We start from the raw sequence: 20,300 nt of genomic DNA, 5'->3' as shown, positions 1-20,300 counted from the left end.
TTTGTCTCTGTTTTCAAAGCAACGCCAGGCTACAGTTTGTTGATGCAGCTGCTGGAGAGCAGAGCAAGAAAAGGATGGAGGGACCATTAGAAGTGCCATTTTGGTCCATAACTGAAAAGAGACTTTTTAACTAATTGAACTGCATATGTAAATGGAAGCATTTTCACAAAGCAGAGAAACAGGAAGAGGAAGCTATTTACATGAAGATCAGACCATTTCTAAGAAGGACATCGCTGGGGTTAGAATCAAATATTAAGTACCTTACATATAGTCTGTTAATGTGTTTGCCTGGAAAAATACACTCATTTTAATGCATGCATTTGAAGATATGAGTTACAATATTGTTGATAAAATTCATCAAGGCAAATCGTGTTTTATTTTGCACATTACTGGCACCATATTGGCAGCAGACTATAGAGAGATCACTGCAGTAATGAGACTTGCTGAAGCATTTGGAGCCTGAAAAAAAAGTGTAAGATATGATGTCTCTTCCAGAGCATGAATGAGCAGTTTCTTCAGCTCTGCTCTACTGCTCTTGCAGTAAGTGTGGCCTTTGAACTACTTTATGTAGTGACTGCATCATCTAACTATGCCCTGCCAGAAACCATTTTAAGTAAAGTCTCTTGTAAATCAGTGGTGAATTTTAGATCTCATTTCTGAATCACTGCCCAAATCTAAAGAAGTGAAACATGAAATATACAAGACTTCAACACAAAATCTAAGAAGACAAATCTCAAACCCTTCTCTAAGTCACATCTGGCTGCAAGTTTTTCTGTGAGCATTTAAATTTATTAAATCAATAATTATAGAATTCCATGACATTTGGCCAAAGAAAGTACCAGTTGTTCATTTTTATAAAATTGTTTTTAAAGTCTCATAAAAAAAATCAAGTAACCCCTCAAAAGGCAAAAACCACAAAATCTGTTGATTCCTTTAGGTCAGTGAGTTTTGAATCCCTGCTCAAGGGAGGCTGGTACTTCCCAGATTGGTAGTAAAAACAAATTTCTTCTTAGAATAAAAGCAACTGACTCAAGTTCCTGAAGTCTGAATATAGAAATTATTTTTGGTGTTTACTATAGACCACTGTGCTATAGAATTTACAGAAGGAAATATGTTCTCTTAAATAAATATAAAACTAGAGGCTGAATTTTCTCTGGGGTGAGAGAAAACTGATAATGAAAGAAGCAGAAAGGATGGAAAAAAGGTGACCTGTCCAGAGTACAATGCTCATGGGCTAGAATTATTTCTCAAAGGTGTGCTGTGCCGGTCAGTATTTCAAATCAATATATTGATGCCCAATTACGTAATGGCCAGAATCAAGGATGCACCTGTTACCTGGCATCACATTGCCAAGGTACTCTTTTGAATATGCCCTACTTTTTATGCGATTTTACACAATGGGTAAAGCAAAACTGGAAACTCAGGACCCAAATTCCTAGCTTTACCTCAACAATTTCAGTATGTATCCAGGGGAAAACTGTACACTTTCCCAAATATCTCAATGAACAGTAAGTAATCCAAAACAACATGTAATCTAGAACATGATTAATATTGTAATCTCAAGTGTTAGACTGTGATGACTTTAGAAGTACAACATCAAATACATAAAACTTTGACACAAAATGAAATACCCATAAGTTTTTGTAAAAACTTAGATAACAAAGGAGCTTTGCTTTCACTTTCATTTTACAAAATGGACCTACCACTTTAGGGGATCTAACTATGAGTAATTTACCATGTATTCCTGGGAAACAATTTGTCTACAGATACAGATAGATATACCAAAGCTTTATGTAAAAGATGGTTCTGAAATGTATTTTAAAAATGATTTTGTTTTTAAGAAACTGAAGAATTATAAATACAGAAAGCCACTTAAAGAGGCCCTTACAAATTCTTTTATCAAGTCAAATCTTCTTCAGGTCATCTTTTCTCTCCCTGCAGATTCACTGATTCTCCCAGGGACTGCTCCAGGGTACAGAATTCTTATCTCTGCATTCTTCGAGGTAAAAAAAGGAAAAAAAATGCAGGGGGAAGCCTATTCACAGTACAGATCTAGCGGCTCTCTTCTCTCACTATCTCAGGTCATGTAAACAGTCATGGGAAGCCAGCAGGACACATTACTCCAAACCTGATGGACTTGATGGATCCACTGTAGTTTGATTATTCCACCGAGGAGCTTCTGAAGCTGTATAGCGTAGCACACAGAGCCTGGCTCTGTCACCAACTAAGGAGTGCTCACCACCTGTCTCCTTTCCCCCCAGCAAACACCCAACACCTCTGTTTTCTGCCAACGATGTGATACAGAGCAAACCTCTTGCAAGCAAAGGGGATACTCTAGGCCATGGGTTAGGGAGGCCCTCATTGCCTTGGTATCTCTCTCCCTGGACTGTACATAATAATACTCCTGGTGTTAATGTCTTGAAAATCCACAGCTACCCTTCATTTCGCATTCTACCACCAGGACTTTTCTCTTTTGAAAGTTCGGGTATCCCGGATCTTTTTAAAAAGCTGACTATTATTATGGGCTAGTAGATTATTTACTATTACATGATTAATTCAATATCAGATGTCATTCATTCATTCATACGTTCATTCTTTCACTCCACTTATGAGTCTATAAACAAAGCCCTGCTCTGATTGTTGGGCTAAAAGCATGGGGTTCACAAAGGCTGGGGCTTCAAGAAGCCCACAGTTACACATCAAGTTTCAAATACAACCTCCTGGGGTGCCTCTTCTAACATGAACCTAGCATCTCTCCCATCCCCATCTGGCTCTTTACCTGAGCAGAAGGTAAAGCTTGGTCCTCATGAATTCTCCTCACTGACAGAGGCAGATGCCCACTGTTTGCCCGCTCAGCACAGTGCAAGGAAGTTAACAGAGCAGCACATGAGATATGCTTTCTGGGGTGTCACGGCGTATAAGCTTAAGACATGTTGACTCAGTTCACTCCTAGTTTCTATGCAAGACTGTATGAAAACTGTCCCAGAAAGTAAACCATCCATTATTTTCTTAAAAGTATCCAAATAAGGAAACTCTACAAGCTCTCTGGTATCTCATATCCCTGCTCTGTAACTTAAATCTATTTTTGATATGATTAAAGCTTCTTTTCTCTTGAGCTATTCTCAGAGGGAGTTACAGAAGCTGCTCAATTAATAAAAATTCTGTCACATGCCTTGGTGACTGCCACCAGGCTTTAAAAAATTCATTTAACCTGTTTTGGAGGTTTATTTTCCAAATCTTTAATAGTTTGCGATCTTCTGGGTCTGTGCCAAGTTCCTTAAATAATAACATAAGAATAACAGAGTCATAGAATGCAGAGGTGAAGGGACATTAGAAATTATCTATTTGGCTACCCTCCTCCTGTCACAGTGGAATAAAATGACAGCCCAGTTAAAGGATGTGCTCAACATCACATCGCTCACTGGGACTGGAGTCTAGACCTCCTTATTTTTCCCCTTTCCTTTATAATCAGTTTTCAAATCTAAGGGGGAATGCTGTTCTTTAAGTAAGACATGCTCAACATATAGAAGGTATAATTCCCTCATGATTTCAAATAGCTTATGAATATAATTTCATGTATGTTTTCCTGCATATAAAGGTAATATAGGGAGGTGGCAAGAGAATTTAAAATGTTAAGCTACATTCAGAGACCGCAATATGCCGATGAGCCTGCATCCAGGCCAGGAAGACACCTTTAGCACAAAGGAAGATTTCTGCTGGGATTGCTAACAACTCATTCCCCATGCCTGTGAAAGGAAAACAGGAACCAATAGGATCATTGTCTATGGCTAAAACCATGGAGAACCTACCAATTAAAGCCTGGGAACTGCCAGCAGGCCTTTCACTCTGCATATTCTTACCGGGTTTCTGTAAACCCTGCTAGCTGCTGGTAATGCTTGGCAGTGGGTCTCTATCTAAGTATATAGTATCTGACTCTGAGCTGAGTCCTGCTGAGTTGGGAGGAAAGAGACTGTAGAGATAGAGCAGTCACTGAAAGGAAGATGCAACCAAGCCAGGATGTACCAGGAGCACACAGAAAATCATTTGGAATAGGTGCTAGAGTTCACCTGAATATAATTTGCATGTCACTGTCTGGACTGTAAAATTCATCCTCTGGTAATTCTAAATGTCTGCCACTAAGCAAATTCATATATTTGTTTGTACATTTCTTCTTTCAATAAATATCTGTCGGATACCCACTATATGCCAGGCTCTGGGTTAGATGCTGGCAACATAAAGATAAGATGTGGTCCTTGCCTGTGTAGTAGGAGAGAGAGACTCCACTCACTAGAATATAAGGGGACTTTTTAGCTTCACGAGAAGGGGGAAAATAGCTTTCCTCTGGAGAGCCAAGCCTGGCCTTCCAGAAGAAGTGACATTTGACTTAGATTTCCACAGGTGAGGAGATTGCTCAGTTAGTCTTTTTCCTTATTCATGTAGGATGATTAATCCATATTCTCTCCATAGAAAGTTTATCTATGTTTGAGTCAGAGAAAATAATAGCTAAAGGACAAATGAGAAGACCAGCTGATGTTTACTGAATGGTTACTCAATGCTAAATGTTTTATAAGCATTATCATATTTAATTCTCACCACAATCTTATGGAGCACTATTACGATTTTATCTTTATGGATGAGAGAACTGAGGTTTAAAAAACTGGTCCAGGGTTACAATACTATGAACCGGGGAAGCCTCCTGCTTATGCCAGCACCTGCCTGGACGTTGCAGGCCAACACAGATGTAGGCCTTGCTGGAGTTACCTTTCCTAGTGCCCCTGGCCATTGGATTTCTGTATCTCAAGTTTCTCTACTCTCCTTTGGGGTTACTCAGTTTACTCAGCTCTGACCTCATGTGGATTAGGAACACATACACTTCTGCAAGAGTTTATTTATGACTGGGGCTCATCTGAAGCTCTTTTGAGAAATTCTAAATGTTTCTTCTCTTCAGTTCCTCAACATCTTGAAGGAAGAATTAAGTAATGACACCACCAGGCTTGTTCTTGCCCACTTCTGCCTGTGTCCCCTGCCTCTGGTGGACAAAGGGATCCTTTCTATTAGTAGCCTCCACACCTGTCATTCACTCGCATTTAATAAAGCACTGGCCTTGTCTTAGATACTAGAGATAAAAAAAATGAATATCGAATAGTCCTTGCTCTTGAGGACACATAGTCCCATGAAGGAAATTGGTTATGCAACTTAAAGACCACACCAATTGAAATTGTTTAAAGGTATTATTACGACGGTGCCATAGGAGCACAAATAAGGAAGCGTTTAACTCTGCCGGAGGAGAGAAGAGAAAGAACCAGTAGAAGTTTTCCAAAGAGATGAAATGGAGAAGAGCACTCCATTTTTCCATATAAGAGTGAGGAAACAAGCAGGAGCACACCACAGAAGCTGTTCAGAGTTTAGCATAACTGGCTGGGAATGTTGGGGGCATAACCCTAGAAAGATTTGGGGAAGTGGCATCGTGGTTTCTTTCTTCAATAGCTTTTGTTTCCAGAAGGAAAACCTTGATGGTTTAGGCTTTTCTTGCTGTCTTCAGTTACAATGCTTATTGCATTTACTATAGGTAATACGAATACCCTTCATGTTCCTCAAACAATGAAATGATTCTGCCTAGAAGCCATTTCTGTTTGTATGTACATATCTTCCTACTTTTATCACTATCTCCCACTTAGAAAATGCAGACTTGTGAAGTGAGAAGGAAAATGGACATATTAGAAAATGGGAAATGGAGGCCCCGAAAAGTAAAGTTGCTCCCCAAATTCTCAAAGTGAGTCAGTGACTAGTCTAAAAAGAGTAGAGCCTCTGTATCTTGGTTTGACTTGCCCAAAGTAAGGGGAATACAAGTCAGTTAGCACTAAACAACCTAAAGGTTAAAAAAAAACCCCTTGAGATGCACAATCCATAAAATGTATTTTATATCTTAAGATATTTGGGTGGAAAGGAAAATAAGAGAGGAGTTTCTTCTTCCTCATGTTTCAAGAATGGCACCAGCTCTTTAGTTTACAGTTTCACCTATGCTAGAAAATGACTTGTCTCTCTCCCATCCTAAGCCAGTGGAAAGGCATTTCAGGCATCTCACAAACCTCAGCCAAACATTAATGATTCTAACTTCCTTTATATAAATAAGCTTGATATGCCTATTTATGGCATATGATGAAAAGATGTTGGGTTTTTCTGATGCAACTGCTTTTGCTGTGTGTTTTGTATATGTTACTGAAATTTTCTGAGCCTCGGTTTCTTCACATGTGAAATGGTGATATTAATAATGCAACCACAGTGCTCACTCCATAGAGTTGTGCTAGAATTAAATGAGTCAAAGTGTTTAAGTTTCATGCAACAGTGCTTGGCAAAGGAAGGAAGGAATGAAGAAAGGAAGGAAGGAAGGAAGGAAGGAAGGAAGGAAGGAAGGAAGGAAGGAAGGAAGGAAGGAAGGAAGGAAGGAAGGAAGGAAGGAAGGAAGGAAGGAAGGAAGGAAGGAAGGAAGGAAGGAAGGAAAAAGAACATAGAGAACTAGAACTTTTACAAAATTATCTTGGGGAACAAACCCAATTTTCATTGTAAATTGTATGAAATATTATGTAGAGTCACCATCTTAATTGTATGTATGTATGGGAGTGGGTATAAATCTATATTTCATATATGTGCTCTATCTTAAAATGTTTTTAGCTTGGCTTGAATGGGATCTTGTACCACATTTCTCATCCAGAGTCTGAGAAGTGAGTCTCAAAAGGTATTTTACGAATGATAGATCATGCCAACTAGAAGCCAACAGTGTTGGTACTGGCTGATCTCATGTTGAGTGGTTACGGGACTCTGGGCTTAGCCTTGCCAGATATACAGATGGTGGAAAGTACCTTCTAACAGTTGAGGAAGTGTGGCCAGAGTGGGAAAATTACAGCAATCTTTAAAAAAGCCTAGCCACATCCATATGAGTCATGAAGAGGAAAGGTATCCTTTTTTAATGGTGATGAGAACCACTGGGCGATGCTTCCTCACTCTTGGGTGCACCAATGCTTGAGGATTTTTTCTGTTATAAGATGATGATAACATCAACTTTATGCAGCGTTTGTGTGGAAATATGAGAGCAAACATATATCAAGTTCTTAGCATGATGCCTAACAATACGTAATAACTCAATAAGTCAGTAGTGATGATGAGTGTAACAGAGTGAAATATACACATAGATTGATAAAATAAGGAAATGAAAGTAAAGGGGAAATAAATCCAAAAATAGACCTGAGAAATAGGACTTTCCCCTATTTTGCAGAAGAAACTGAACTTCAGAAGGCTTAATGATACTTACTCACACTCAACATTTAGTAAAAGGCTAGACTATGAATCCAAATTTGCCTCCAAACTTGCCTCCTAATTTACTCTCTTCTTTGTACCATACCTGTTTCATGCACAGAAACTGTAGACACACACTTAGTCTCATAGGCTTTAAAAAACTGACATTACATATGATATTATGTATGTTACATATTACATACATTATATATGATAGCCAGATAGCTTAAGCTTCACAATAGCCTTTTTCTGTGCTCACAGGAAAGAAAAGAGAATCAGGGATATTTTGATGAAAATTTCAACTTGAAAGACACCAAGGGAAGGAAAAAATCTGAAAAACTCAAAGGCATCCATAATATTTCATCTTTCCAAAGAGAAATAATTTAAAATGTTTCTAAAGCACTGAAAATGACAAGGAGCATTCATTTCACATTTTTAAGATAAAGAAAGGGGGCTCAATAATGCAAAACTGCATATTTGTTCCTCATTTTTTTTCTTACTTTCACTTTGCGCTATTACCTATCTTTCTCGCTAAGGAATGTGTATTCCACTCTTCTTTCTTAATTTGACCCTCCTGGTAAAGGTAATGTGAGCTGGTAATGTCAAGGAGGTGCCAATGATCCATATTTTGAAATATTACAACTGAGGCTAACAGTTGTAATAAAAGAGAGAGAGAGAGAGAGAGAGAGAGAGAGTCAGTCTATCAGTCCACGTAACTGATGTTGGACTAAAACAAGAATCAATTCTTCAACCACAGAACTGTGGTTTTGCTAGTTCCTCAATTTAACATCTTAGCTTTTTCTTCCGCCAAAAAAACCAACCAACCATACTTGAGAAACAAGCCTCTGTATAACTTGTAAGTGGGGCTGATACAGGCATGGCTCTGAAGTTGAGAAAAACTTATTTTAACTCAGTAAGTGGGTCACTTTTTACTTCTATACTTCAACTCATAATTAAAATAATCTTCCATTCCTTTGAGGTTTTTAGGACACCTATATTTGGCTATTACTATATAATTATAGATATGTGTGCTTGGGTCTAAATACTAAATTTATTTGTGTCTGTCAGTCACAGCAATTAGAAAATGTGAATGCCACTTGACTAAAAGTATTCTAACCTTCTAAGACTGAGAACTTCTTAAAGCTTTTGAGGGTACAGATCAGGTTTTGTTACCTAGGCAGAGGCTTATAAATTGGTAAAAACAAATACTCAGTCAAGTACACAGAGGAGCTGAGTAAATACTAATGATGATGATGATGGTGAATAGTGTGTTTAATTAAAGCCATTATATCACAAATGCATTTATTTAGGATAAATTATGATTATTTGAGTTTACCTCAAGGGCTTAGGTGTAAATAAGTACCATGGTCTGCTGCCTGTTTGTTTATTCCAGATTTCCCTAGAATCTGGCAGTTAATACAAAACTAATTCAATTGTAGAAAATTAAAGTAATAAAATATTTGAATGGATTTACTAGCCTTTAAATCTGAAGATAATACCAGCAACTACCTCACGGGATTGTTGTGACAAATAAATGCATTAATATGGTTAAAATGCTTTAAAAATGCTCACTTCGAAGTGAGTAATACATAAGTATTAGCTGTTATTACTGGGACGATAAATGGAAATTTGTTCCCTCCGCCCCCTGCTGCTTGCAGTATCTTACGAAATGGAGCAATTACGAAATTACTGGGAAGACTATGTAATGACTGAAGTTGACAAACCAAAACAACAGGAACAGTTAATAGTATAAGGAAGTTGAATCAGGAGGGAACTGAGGAAAGTAATCAGGAGATGCCATCTGGGGAGCCCAGTGGTTACAGCAGCTGTAGGGAGATGCTCCTAGAAGATAAACATCTAATCAGATAGAAACTTCTTAGACCTCCAAATGAAAACTATGTCAAAGGAACACTTTTTATTTAAGAAATGCATGGCCATCTGTCTGGAAAAATAGGGAAACTTGAAACTTGGAATTTGCTGACACTGATTAGTTTTATATAGATTCTAATTCTAATTTTTATTTCTATAGGGTTCAATATGCAGATGGAATAACATCATTTCATTAGATGATATCTGTGAGTAGGGAAACTAGCAGACAAAAAAAAAACCTTAGGAAGACAATTACATTAATCTAAATAATGTCACTCTGCTATAAAATCTGCTATAAAATGCCTTTATAATCTTATTTTATAAATTTTTGACTTCATAAATATAATCTTATAAGAAAATTTTTAAATTTATTATACCTAACTTGATTTAAAAATTTGTTTGCCATCTCTCCTGTATACACAGAGGGGTCTTTATGCAATAAGGAGAAGTTGACTTAAGAATTTTCTGAGGATAATCCAAAGTGAATAAAAGTTAATGATATTTGGTCCTGTGTTTTATCATCAGAGAAGCCCATTATCAGGTATGTAGTTTTGGTAAGATTAGCTAACTTTTAGCTCAATAAGTAATGAGATTATAATTTTGTCTGTGTGCAATTGTCATTGGACAATTTCTTAAATTCCTTCAAGTCAATGTTCATTTAGTGCTTTGAGGCTAAAACGAAGAATAGTGCTTTGGCGAAGAGGAAGCACAGTAGAATGCAAAATATTATATTATTGTATCTTCTTTCATGGCAGTCACTGGGGGAACTCAGTAAATATTAAGTTAAGTGAAATCACAGAAAAGACTTCAACGAATATCTAAGAAACTGAGAAAAAAATATTAGCGACAAATTTTTAATTCAATAAACATCATTAGACCTACTATATGCCAGGAGAGCTAGAGAAGGAGCTCAGGATGTCAGCAAATAAGGACTTGAAACTAAACTAACCTGAATACTGCTATATTTACTTTAAGATCACAGCATTAAACAACCACACATAGAAGAAACTTTAGGCAAGTAAAATGGGGGTGGGATCCTGTAAGGAAGACCTCTCAAAGAGCAGATTTCTTAATACGAGCCTTGAAAAATAACCAGAAGTTTTACAAATAAAGAAGAAAGCAATTGGAGAAACGGTTGGAGCAAAAAGAAGTGAAAGAGCATGGAACTTTCCAGTGGCTTGTGGTCTTGTGCACCTAGAATGTGGGTAAGTGAGGGGGGTGTAAGGGGTGGGGAAAGCAGCTAGAGCAGAAGGAAGTGACAAGAAATTTAGGTTGGGTAAGTGGTTGAGGCAAGTTTGTGAAGGCACACAATTTTTTAGTAAAATTATGCATTAATTAAAAGAAAACACTTCATTCTATTATTATATAAAACCTTCAATGATATCTATTATAAAATTTAAAATGTTTCTGGGTTTATTGCAACTTTTCTTCTCTTTCTCTCTTTTTCTCTCATTTTCTGTGCATCACTCTATCTCCTCCCTTCCTCCCCAGTTTCAGAAATAAAAGCCCTTAATTATCTATTTCTAGGGGGAAAAGTATGCTAGTGTGGAAGAGAGGATCTGGAATAGACACATGCTTATAGAGAGGCAGTCTGGAGCCATAAATCCCAGCTATCTACTGCCCTTTGTCCCCTCCAATTGCCCAGTGACTGTGGGCCCACTCCTCATCTGTAAAGGTACTTGAGAGGATCAAATGAGGTAATCCATGAAGAATGGCTGTATTTATAAATATTGTGTTATTATTACTTGTCCATCCTCTCTAATTTAAATAGATACATTTGAATGAGACTTCACTTTTTAGCCTCTCTTCCTCCAAAGAGTTCATAAAAAGAATTATAAATGGTGTTAAAACCCTGAAATTGTTCCCAAATTACCAAATGTTTCAAGGTATAATTTATGAAGAGACAAAATTTAAAGTGTGACAAAGAAAAGTATCCCTGAGGATGCTAATGAAATGTCCCCATAAGTACAGCTCCATCCTACTACAGCAATGCTTGTCTAAAGGGCAAGACCCAGAAGATTCTTCCCTGCTGTTACCGAGAGTGAGCTAGAATGATGAAGACTGGATATTTTATAACATATTAGGCTGATGCTTTAACAAGCTGAACTTGCTTTATATCCAGAGAGTTTTTTCTATTTTGAAATAACTTTTTCATATTTTATTTTATTCCCTCCCTCCAATGTAAGGAAAATACTGCCATACCTTTGCATACTAATTTATTTCATTCTCATTAATATTTTTACTTAAAATAACACATAGTATATATTTTTTAATTTGTCCTTTTTGGGGTTCAAGTTCTCCTCTCCCAATTCCACATTTTTTCAGATGAGATGTGTAAAACAATATTGATGGTCACATTTTGCAATGTCCAGAAATTCACTTTTATAGGTAAATTTCATTCAAAATTGCCTGTGCAGATATTCTTTAACAAACTTTATTTAATAGAAACCAATGATGTAAATTTATATAAATTTAAAATCAAAATGTGTGTGGATAAACCACCTTCATTTAATGATTTTTATAAAATATCCTTAGGAAGTGATTTTAGAAAACAAGTTGCTATATTTGATCAAGAAAAATTGGGTTTTGCTAAGTATGCTGATGTTTATCATCTATCAATAGTTCTTAACATTGTCGGATAATGACAATTAAATAAAGGCTGATGCTGCAAGACCCAAAGTCTATGTTTCAACAAAGTTCCTAGAATAAATATCCCATACAAACTTGATAAGAAATTCTGTTGTAGACAGAAACCTTTCATCCAGAATTTAACAGTCATTTGTAAGGTCATAAGGATAACAGATAATTCAGACAATTCTATGAAAACGTACAAATAAGCAACAGAAATTGCTTTTATTTTTAGAGAATAAATGGTGGAGAGGTGACCTCTAATTTCATGTGGTTATTAAGCACACCCATTAAAAACCATTCGCACCAAAATCATTCAAATAACCAGTACCAAATTAATACATGACTCAAGATGTTAATATATCCACTGACTAAAGTATTGTAAAGAAGTTTTTTAGAAAACCAGAACCACAGGAGCTAAAATTAAACTATGCCTATTGACCAATGAGCAACGCAATCTAAATGATCAATATCCTGAAAACATAAAGTAGATAAAGTCAGAGTAAATAGCCTCCCTGAAATAAAGGAATAGAAATAAATCAGAACATGGTGTTGTTTTAAAGGGGGAAAAAAGTCATAGCTTTGTGAGGCAGTAACAGTGGATAACTGGAGAAGGAACCACCCGGAGAACTGAGGGGTCCCATTTTCAATGGCCACATGATGTGGCTGCAGCAATTGCTGGGCAGTTTAACGGTGGCAGGGCTCACACAGGGCTCAGGTGACAGGTGCTCAGATCTCTAGTTCTCTGAAGGCAAAATCTGCAATCCACAGAAACAGAGCAACCCAACAAACAAAATATCATAAGCATTTAAAAATGACAAAACGACATAAAGAAAATTTACCTTGTAGAAAAACTGTCCTCAGCGGTACTGACTTGTGACCAGAAATCCCCTTCTTCTGATCTGCAGAACAACTTTGTCAACCCTGAGTGTGTGGTCACAAGGCAGGAAGTGACTAAAATGACAAATCATCAGCCAAGAAAGAAATAGATTTTGTCTTTATAAGGACATTTTACTTAACTTTTTTTTCATGTTCCCTCCCCTGCAAAAAATCACCTGACGGAACAGGTCACACTGAAATTTAGAAGCCTCTTACCACTTCCGCTTTATAAGCATTTTTCTCTTTCCTTCCCTTTCTTTTTGCTCTAGCTGTCAGATTATGGGCGCTTAAACCTATTTGATTTCAGATAACAAAGAAAGGTCAGCCTGCTACCTTGACTTCTTTCTTTGACCCCAGTGACAAATGCAAAGCCCAGGTTTCTAGCTACTTACAGAAAAGATAAACAAATTACTCATTTTGAGTGAAAGAACCAAGGAAAAAGGTGGCAGTACACCTGAAACAAACTAAAAAAGATTTGGCCAACATAGGCCAAAACCAAACCTCTCTTAAGAGTCCCCAAACAATGATCTTTGGTGCAAACAAAATAAAACAATCTCTTTAAGGGGAAGAGCTGAAAAAGGGAGGCCACTATATTATTTACACATTCTTTTATTTATAGAACACTATGTGCTAAGGATCTCTTTAACCCAATTAATGATTTCAATTATTTAGATTTTTCCTATAAAGAGCACCAGTGGATCACACAGGCAGCTGTTATGGTTAAATGAACAACTAAATTCCTTCATACAGACTAGATTTATTTTTGTATGCACATTTAATAAAATTAGCACGAGAATAAAAAAGGTTTATTCTATGTCCAAACCTCAAATGCTTGTCTTGAGGGCAAATTCCTGTCCTCAAATGTAAGTCTTCAAGGGCTCATAGCCTAACAGTGGTCATGAAGAGTGTGTAGCACCCTGAGTAATGTTGAAGGAACATTAAGCATAGTCTCCACATTGCCTAGAGACTGTATGCAGCTCCAGTGGCCAGCCTTCTACTGAAGAATCAGGATGTATGGCTGTGTTCCAGGTCTGATAGTGAATTGAAGATGCTTGATCATTCCATTCACTTTTGTATTTACTAGGGGCCTGGGACTCTGCCAGTGGGTACCCTGATTGGGGTGCTGCCTTTATACTTCTTTTGCTTCTTTGATTTCTTCTCTAGAAAAGTCCTACTTCCAACCTCAAATGTTAAACCAAGCTATTTTGGTTTATCTATTCCATCAGCCAGTGGTAGAACCCAAGAGTGGCCATCTTGGGGCTAGGCGGAAGAATAAGAAGAGATGGTGGAGATTCAGTTCATTCTAGAAGTGGTTCACCTCACAGAGAAAAATATCTTGTGACTCCCTAGGAAAGACCGAGTTGGTGAATCAAATCCTGATTTCTCCATTGCATAATTAATCCCCCAGTAATAAGCTGCAGAGGGGTTTCAAGAAGCACCTAAATTAATAACTAAAGATATAAAGAAGAGGCCATATTAAGACTGGTAGGAGGGGTGGAGATGCAAAACAGGCTGGTCTCACACCTACGTGTGGCAGTTGAGCATCTGAAGGAATATCTAGGGTGTGGAGGTCCCCCCCGGAGGAATGAGGAGCCCGAAACCCTACATCAGGGCTCCCCAGGCCGGGGTTCCAATGCCAGGATGAGGAGTCCCCACATAATCTGGTTGCAAAAATCAATAGGGATTCTGACTGTCTGGGTGAGACGTAAGGCTGCTGGTAACCCAGACATCCCCTTAAAAGGCCAATGCACAGACTCACTCACTTACAGGTACTCATCCTGAACTCTGGCAGAGGAACAGCAGCTTGGGAGGTGCCAGAGACATACAGGAAAAGACTGAATCATGTGGCTTCAGGGCAAAGGCTAGAGGGATAGCCACCATTAAACCATGTGTAGAGCCCTCCTCCTGTGGCCTGCAGGCAGGTGCCATCTTGCCTGTGTTGACTCCTCCCACACACAGCCAAATCTGAATCTGAACTGGCCTGCTGAAATCTTCTTGCTCCACCTTGGGATGCCTCCGCTATCAACTTTCAAATTGTTGGAGGCATATTCATGGCTGGGCAACTGGCTCCCCCAGCCCTCCTGGCAGGAAGCTCTTTCAGCAGCAATCAACAGGACTCAGCTCACGCACCTCCAGAGACAATTCCAGTGGCAGGCAACCAGGCCCAGCCAGAGCAGCAGTATTTCTTGAACAAATCCTGGAAGTCTGTGTGCTAGAGGTGGGCAGTGGCTGGCCTCGGTGTGATCTGAAACTTTTGAGAGTGGTCACTGGCTCAGCACTGGCACAAAGTCTGAATCTTCACTAACCTGGGGAACACAGCTCGCCTCACCCTGGTGACTCCCTGGGATGCTGCCTCACCCAACTTGAGTACTGCCTCAGGTTCTTTCAGCTTCTGAACCTTATAGCTAGCTGGCAGGAAGCCACAGGCCTTGAGGTGCCCTGGGCTTTTTGCTGAGTTGCCTCAGGCCTGGAACCAGTAGCAGCCAGCCTCTGTTTGCAGCGTGGCTCCTTCCATGTCCATTATAGGCAGCAACCAATGATGGATAGCTTGGTACCTCCTACAAGATAGCCCTGGTTGGGTCAGAGACAGTGGCTGAGCTTTGCCTGCATGAGAACCCCTACCAAGGGGCTGCAGAGCCAACACACACAAAGGCTGGTGTCAGCCACAACAGAGCACCACTTGATTAGCCCCACAAGGGCACACCCAAAGGGTGGTCTCAACAGACACATAAACCTGCTGGAGCAAATCCCATTTTACGGGGTCAGCACCCACACAGCAGCTCATATCCTGTGGGCACAGCCAGTAGTCACAGCCAGTCATCCTGTGAGTCAGTCTCAACCGCTGATGTGCCAATAGCCATCAAGGCTCAACTACAATAGAAATACACAGAAAACCCATATAAGGGACAGACACTCCTGAAGCACCTGGTGCAGGTGACCAGGAAAACTGTGTCTCCTGGTCACACAGGGCTTCTACTACATAAGGCTACCTGGCCAAGACTTGGAGATATAGAAAATCACCTAATACATAGAAACAAACGTAGAGGCAGCCAATATAAGAAAAGGAGAAACATATCCCAAGTGAAAGAACAGGAGAAAACTCCAGAAAAAGAATTAAATGAAGTGGAGGCAAGCAACCTATCTGATACGGAGTTCAAAACACAGGTTATAAAGATGCTCAATAAACATAAAGGAAGAATACATGATCTTACTGAGAACATCAACATAGAGATATTAAGCTTAAAAATGGATATAGAAACTATAAAAAAAAACAGTCAGAAGTTAAAAATGCAATAACTAGAATGAAGAATACATTAGAAGGAATCAACAGTAGATTAGTGAAGCAGAGGATCAAATCAATGATTTAGAAGATATGGTAGCAGAAAACACCCAATTAGAAGAGCAATAAGAAAAAAAGAATCCAAAAAAATGAGAACAGTTTAAGGGGCCTCTTGGTTAACATCGAGCACACCAACATTCACATCATAGGGGTACCGGAAGGAAAAGAGACAGAACAAGGGATTGAAAACCTATTTGAAGAAATAATAACTAAAAACTTCTCTAATGTGGTGAAATAAATAGAAATACAAGTTCAGAAAGTACAGAGAGACCCAAACAAGATGAACCCAAACAGGCCCACACCAAGACACATCATCATTAAAATGGCAAAGGTTTTAAAGACAAAGAGAGAATCCTAAAAGCAGCAAGAGAAAGGAAACTAGTTACTTACAAGGGAGCTTCCATAAGACTGTTAGCTGATTTCTCAACAGAATCTTTGCAGGCCAAAAAGGATTGGCAGGAAATATTCAAAGTGATGAAAAGCAAGGACCTACAACCACAATTACTTTACTCAGCAAAGCTATCAATTAAAATTGAAGATGAGATTAAGAGCTTCCACAACAAGAAAAAGCTAAAGGAATTCATCACCACCTAGCTAGTATCACAAAAAGTATTAAAGGAACTTCTTTAAGAAGAAGAAGGAGGAGAAAAACATAAATATGAATAAGTGGCAATAACTGTGTACCTATTAATAATCACCTTAAGTAAATGGATTCAATGCTCCAATCAAAAGACATTGGGTAGCTGAATGGATAAGAAAACAAGACTCATACATAAGCTATCTACAATAGACTCACTTCAGATAGACAAGCACAAAGAAACAAAGTAAAAGGATAGAAAAAGATAGGACACACAAATGGAAATGAATAAAAAGCTGGGGTAGCAATACTTATATTAGACAAAATAGACTTTAAAACAAAGGCAATAATAAGAGACAAAGAAGCACATTACATAATGATAAATGAATCAAGCCAAAAGTGGATATAACCCTAGTAAACACTTATACACCCAACATAGGAGCACCTAAATATAGAAAGCAAATATTGACCTACACATAAAGGAAGAGATCGACAGTAATACAGTACTAGTAGGGGACTTTAACACTCCATTATACCAATGGACAGATCTTCCAGACAGAAAATCAACAAGGAAACAGTGGTCTGGTATGGCACTAGAAATCAAAAAATAGAAAAAACTGAAAAATACACAAACACATGGAGACTAAATAACATGTTACTTAAATAAGCGCTCAAGGAAGAAGTCAAAAGATACCTTGAGAAAAATGAAAATGAAAACACAATGAACCCAAATCTATGGGAGACGGCAAAAGCAGTCCTAAGAGGGAAATTCATAGCAATACATATCTACCTCAAGTAACAAGAAAAAGCTCAAATAAATAATCTAACCTTACACCTAAAGGAACTAGAAAAAGAACAGCAAACAAAACCCAAAGTGAGTAGAAGTAAGGAAATAATAAATATTGGAGCAGAAATAAGTGAAATAGAGTCTGGGGAAAAAAAATAGTGCAAAAGATCAATGAAACCAAGAGCTGGTTCTTTGAAAAGATAAACAAAATCGATAAACCTTAAACCAAACTCATCAAGAAAAAGAGAGGACCCAAACAAATAAAATCAGAAATGAAAGAGGAGAAGTGGCAACTGACTCCACTGAAATACAAAGGATTATAAGAAAATACGATAAGCAATTGTATGTCAACAAATTGAACAATCTGGAAGAAATAGATACATTCCTAGAAACATACAGTCTTCCAAGACTGAGTCAAGAAGTAACAGAAAATCTGAACCATCTGATTAGTACTAAAAAATTGAATCGGTAATCCAAAAACTTCCAAAAAACAAAAGTCCTGGACTGGATAGCTTTGCAGGTGAGTTTTACCAAACATTCAAAGAAGAATTAACACCTATTCTTCTAAAACTATTCCAAAAACTTCAAGAGGAGGGAAGCCTCCCAAGCTTATTCTATGAGGCTACCATTACCCTGATTCCAAAACCAGACAGATATTATTAAAAAAAAAGAAAGAAAAAAAAAAGAAAAGAAAATCATGGGCTGATATCCCTGATGAATATAGATGCAAAAATCTTCAACAAAATATTAGTAAACTGAATTCAGCAATACATTAAATTAAAAATATCATACACCACGATCAAGTTAGATTTATTCCTAGGATGCAAGGTTGGTTCAATATCCACAAATCAATGTGATACACCACATTAACGAAGTGAAAGATAGAAACCATATGGTCATATCAATAAATACAGAAAAATTGTTTAACAAAATCCAGCACCCATTTATAATAAGAACTCTCAGTAAAGTGGGAATAGAGGGAACATACCTCAGTATAATAAAGGCCATATATAACAAACCCACTGCTAACATCATTATTCAACGGGAAAAAGCTAAAAGTGTTTTTCTTAAGATCAAGAAACAAGACCAGCATGATCCAGTTTCACTACTTTTGTTCAACACAGTATTGAAAGTCCTAGCCACAATAATCTGACAAGAAAATGAAAGAAAAGACATTCAAGTGGGGAAAAAAGAAGTAAAACTGTCATTATTTGCAGATGACATGATACTATACAGAGAGAACCCTAAAGATTCCACCAGAAAAAAAAAAATGTTAGAACTAATAAATGAACTGAGAAAGTAGTAGGATACAATATTCAGAAATCAGTTGCATTTCTATGTACTAATAATAAACTATCAGAAAAAGAAATTAAGAAATCAATCCCATTTACAATTGTATCAAAACAATAAAATACCCAGGAATAAATTTATCCAAGGAAGTAAAAGGCCTGTACTTGAAAAATTATGTCACTGAAGAAAGAAATTGAAGGAGATAACAAGTAAATGGAAACATATACCATGCAAATGGAAGGAAGAATTAACATCATTAAAATGTCCGTACTACCCAAAACAATCTATAGATTAAATGCAATCTCTATCAAAATGTCAATGGCAGCTTTCAGAAAACTAAAACAAATAATCCAAAAATTTATATGGAACCATAAAAGATCCTGAATAGCCACAGCAATCTTGAGAAAGAAGAACAAAGTTGGAGGTATCACACTACCTGATACCAAACTATACTGCAAGGATATAGCAATCAAAACAGCATGGAACTGGCAGAAAAACAGACACATAGGTCAATAGACAGAGAAGTGAGCCCAGAAATAAATCTGTGCCCATATGGTCATTTAATCTATGAAAAAGGAGGCAAGAATATATAATTGGGTGAAAACAGTCTATTAAATAAATGGTGTTGGGAAAACTGGACAGATACATGCAATAACAATGAAACCGGACCACCTTCTTATGTCATTGAGAATAAACTCAAAATGAATTAAAGACTTAAATTAAAGACCTGAAACCATAAAACTCCTAGAAGAAAACAGGCAGTTGCTCTGACATTGCTCTTAGTAATATTTTTTCTAATATATCTCTCAGGCAAGGGAAACAAAAACAAACAAACAAACAAACAAACAAACAAATAAATAAATAAACAAATGGAACCATATCAAACTAAAAAGTTTTTGCATAGCAAAGGAAATCATCAACAAAATGAAAAGCTAGCCTACTGAATGGGAGAAGATATTTGCCAATGATACATCTGATAAGGGGTTAATATCCAAAATGTATAAAGAACTCATAACTCAACACCAATAAAAATGAACAATCAAATTATAAATGGGCAGAGGACCTGATAAGCATTTCTCAAAGAGAACAGAGAAATGGCTGATAAATGTATGAAAAATGCTCAACATCAATAATCATCAGAGAAATGCAAATTAAAACCACAATGAACTATCACCTCACACTTGTCAGAATGGCCATCATCAATTAAATCAAAAATCAAGAAATGTTAACTAGGATTTGCAGAAAAGGGAATCCTCATACACTATTTTTTGGATTGTAAATTGGTACAGCCACTATGGAGAGCAGTTTGGAGGTTCATCAAAAAATTAAAAATAGACTACCTTATGACTCAGCAATTGTACTTTTGGGTCTTTATCCAAAGAAATCTAAAATGATAATTGCAAAGACTTTTTCACCCCTATGTTCACAGCAGCACTATTTACAATAGCCAAAATATAGAAGCAACCAAAGTGCCTATCAATAACTGATTGGACAAAGAAGAAGCAGTACATATATAAATGGAATATTACTCATCCATTAAAATATGAAATCTTACCATTTGTAAAGACATAGATGGACCTAGAGGATATTATGCTAAGTGAAATGAGTCAGACAAAGACAAAAACTATATGATTTCA

The 20,300-nt window shown here is 37.4% G+C and overlaps 1 protein-coding gene across 1 annotated transcript in view; it reads right to left on the bottom strand.

The window, feature by feature from the left end:
- Positions 1-12,745, bottom strand: part of LCP1 (lymphocyte cytosolic protein 1) — a 47,097-nt gene extending 34,352 nt beyond the window's left edge. The window contains exon 1 of the mRNA XM_011370368.2: positions 12,633-12,745. The gene's annotated coding sequence lies outside the window, so the exon portion shown is untranslated. The remainder of the gene's footprint in view (positions 1-12,632) is intronic.
- Between the last annotated feature and the right edge of the window lie 7,555 nt (positions 12,746-20,300).

This window comes from Pteropus vampyrus, unplaced genomic scaffold, assembly GCF_000151845.1.
Source record: "Pteropus vampyrus isolate Shadow unplaced genomic scaffold, Pvam_2.0 Scaffold167, whole genome shotgun sequence".
Lineage (NCBI taxonomy): Eukaryota > Metazoa > Chordata > Mammalia > Chiroptera > Pteropodidae > Pteropus > Pteropus vampyrus.
This window is presented reverse-complemented; position numbering and strand designations above follow the sequence as displayed.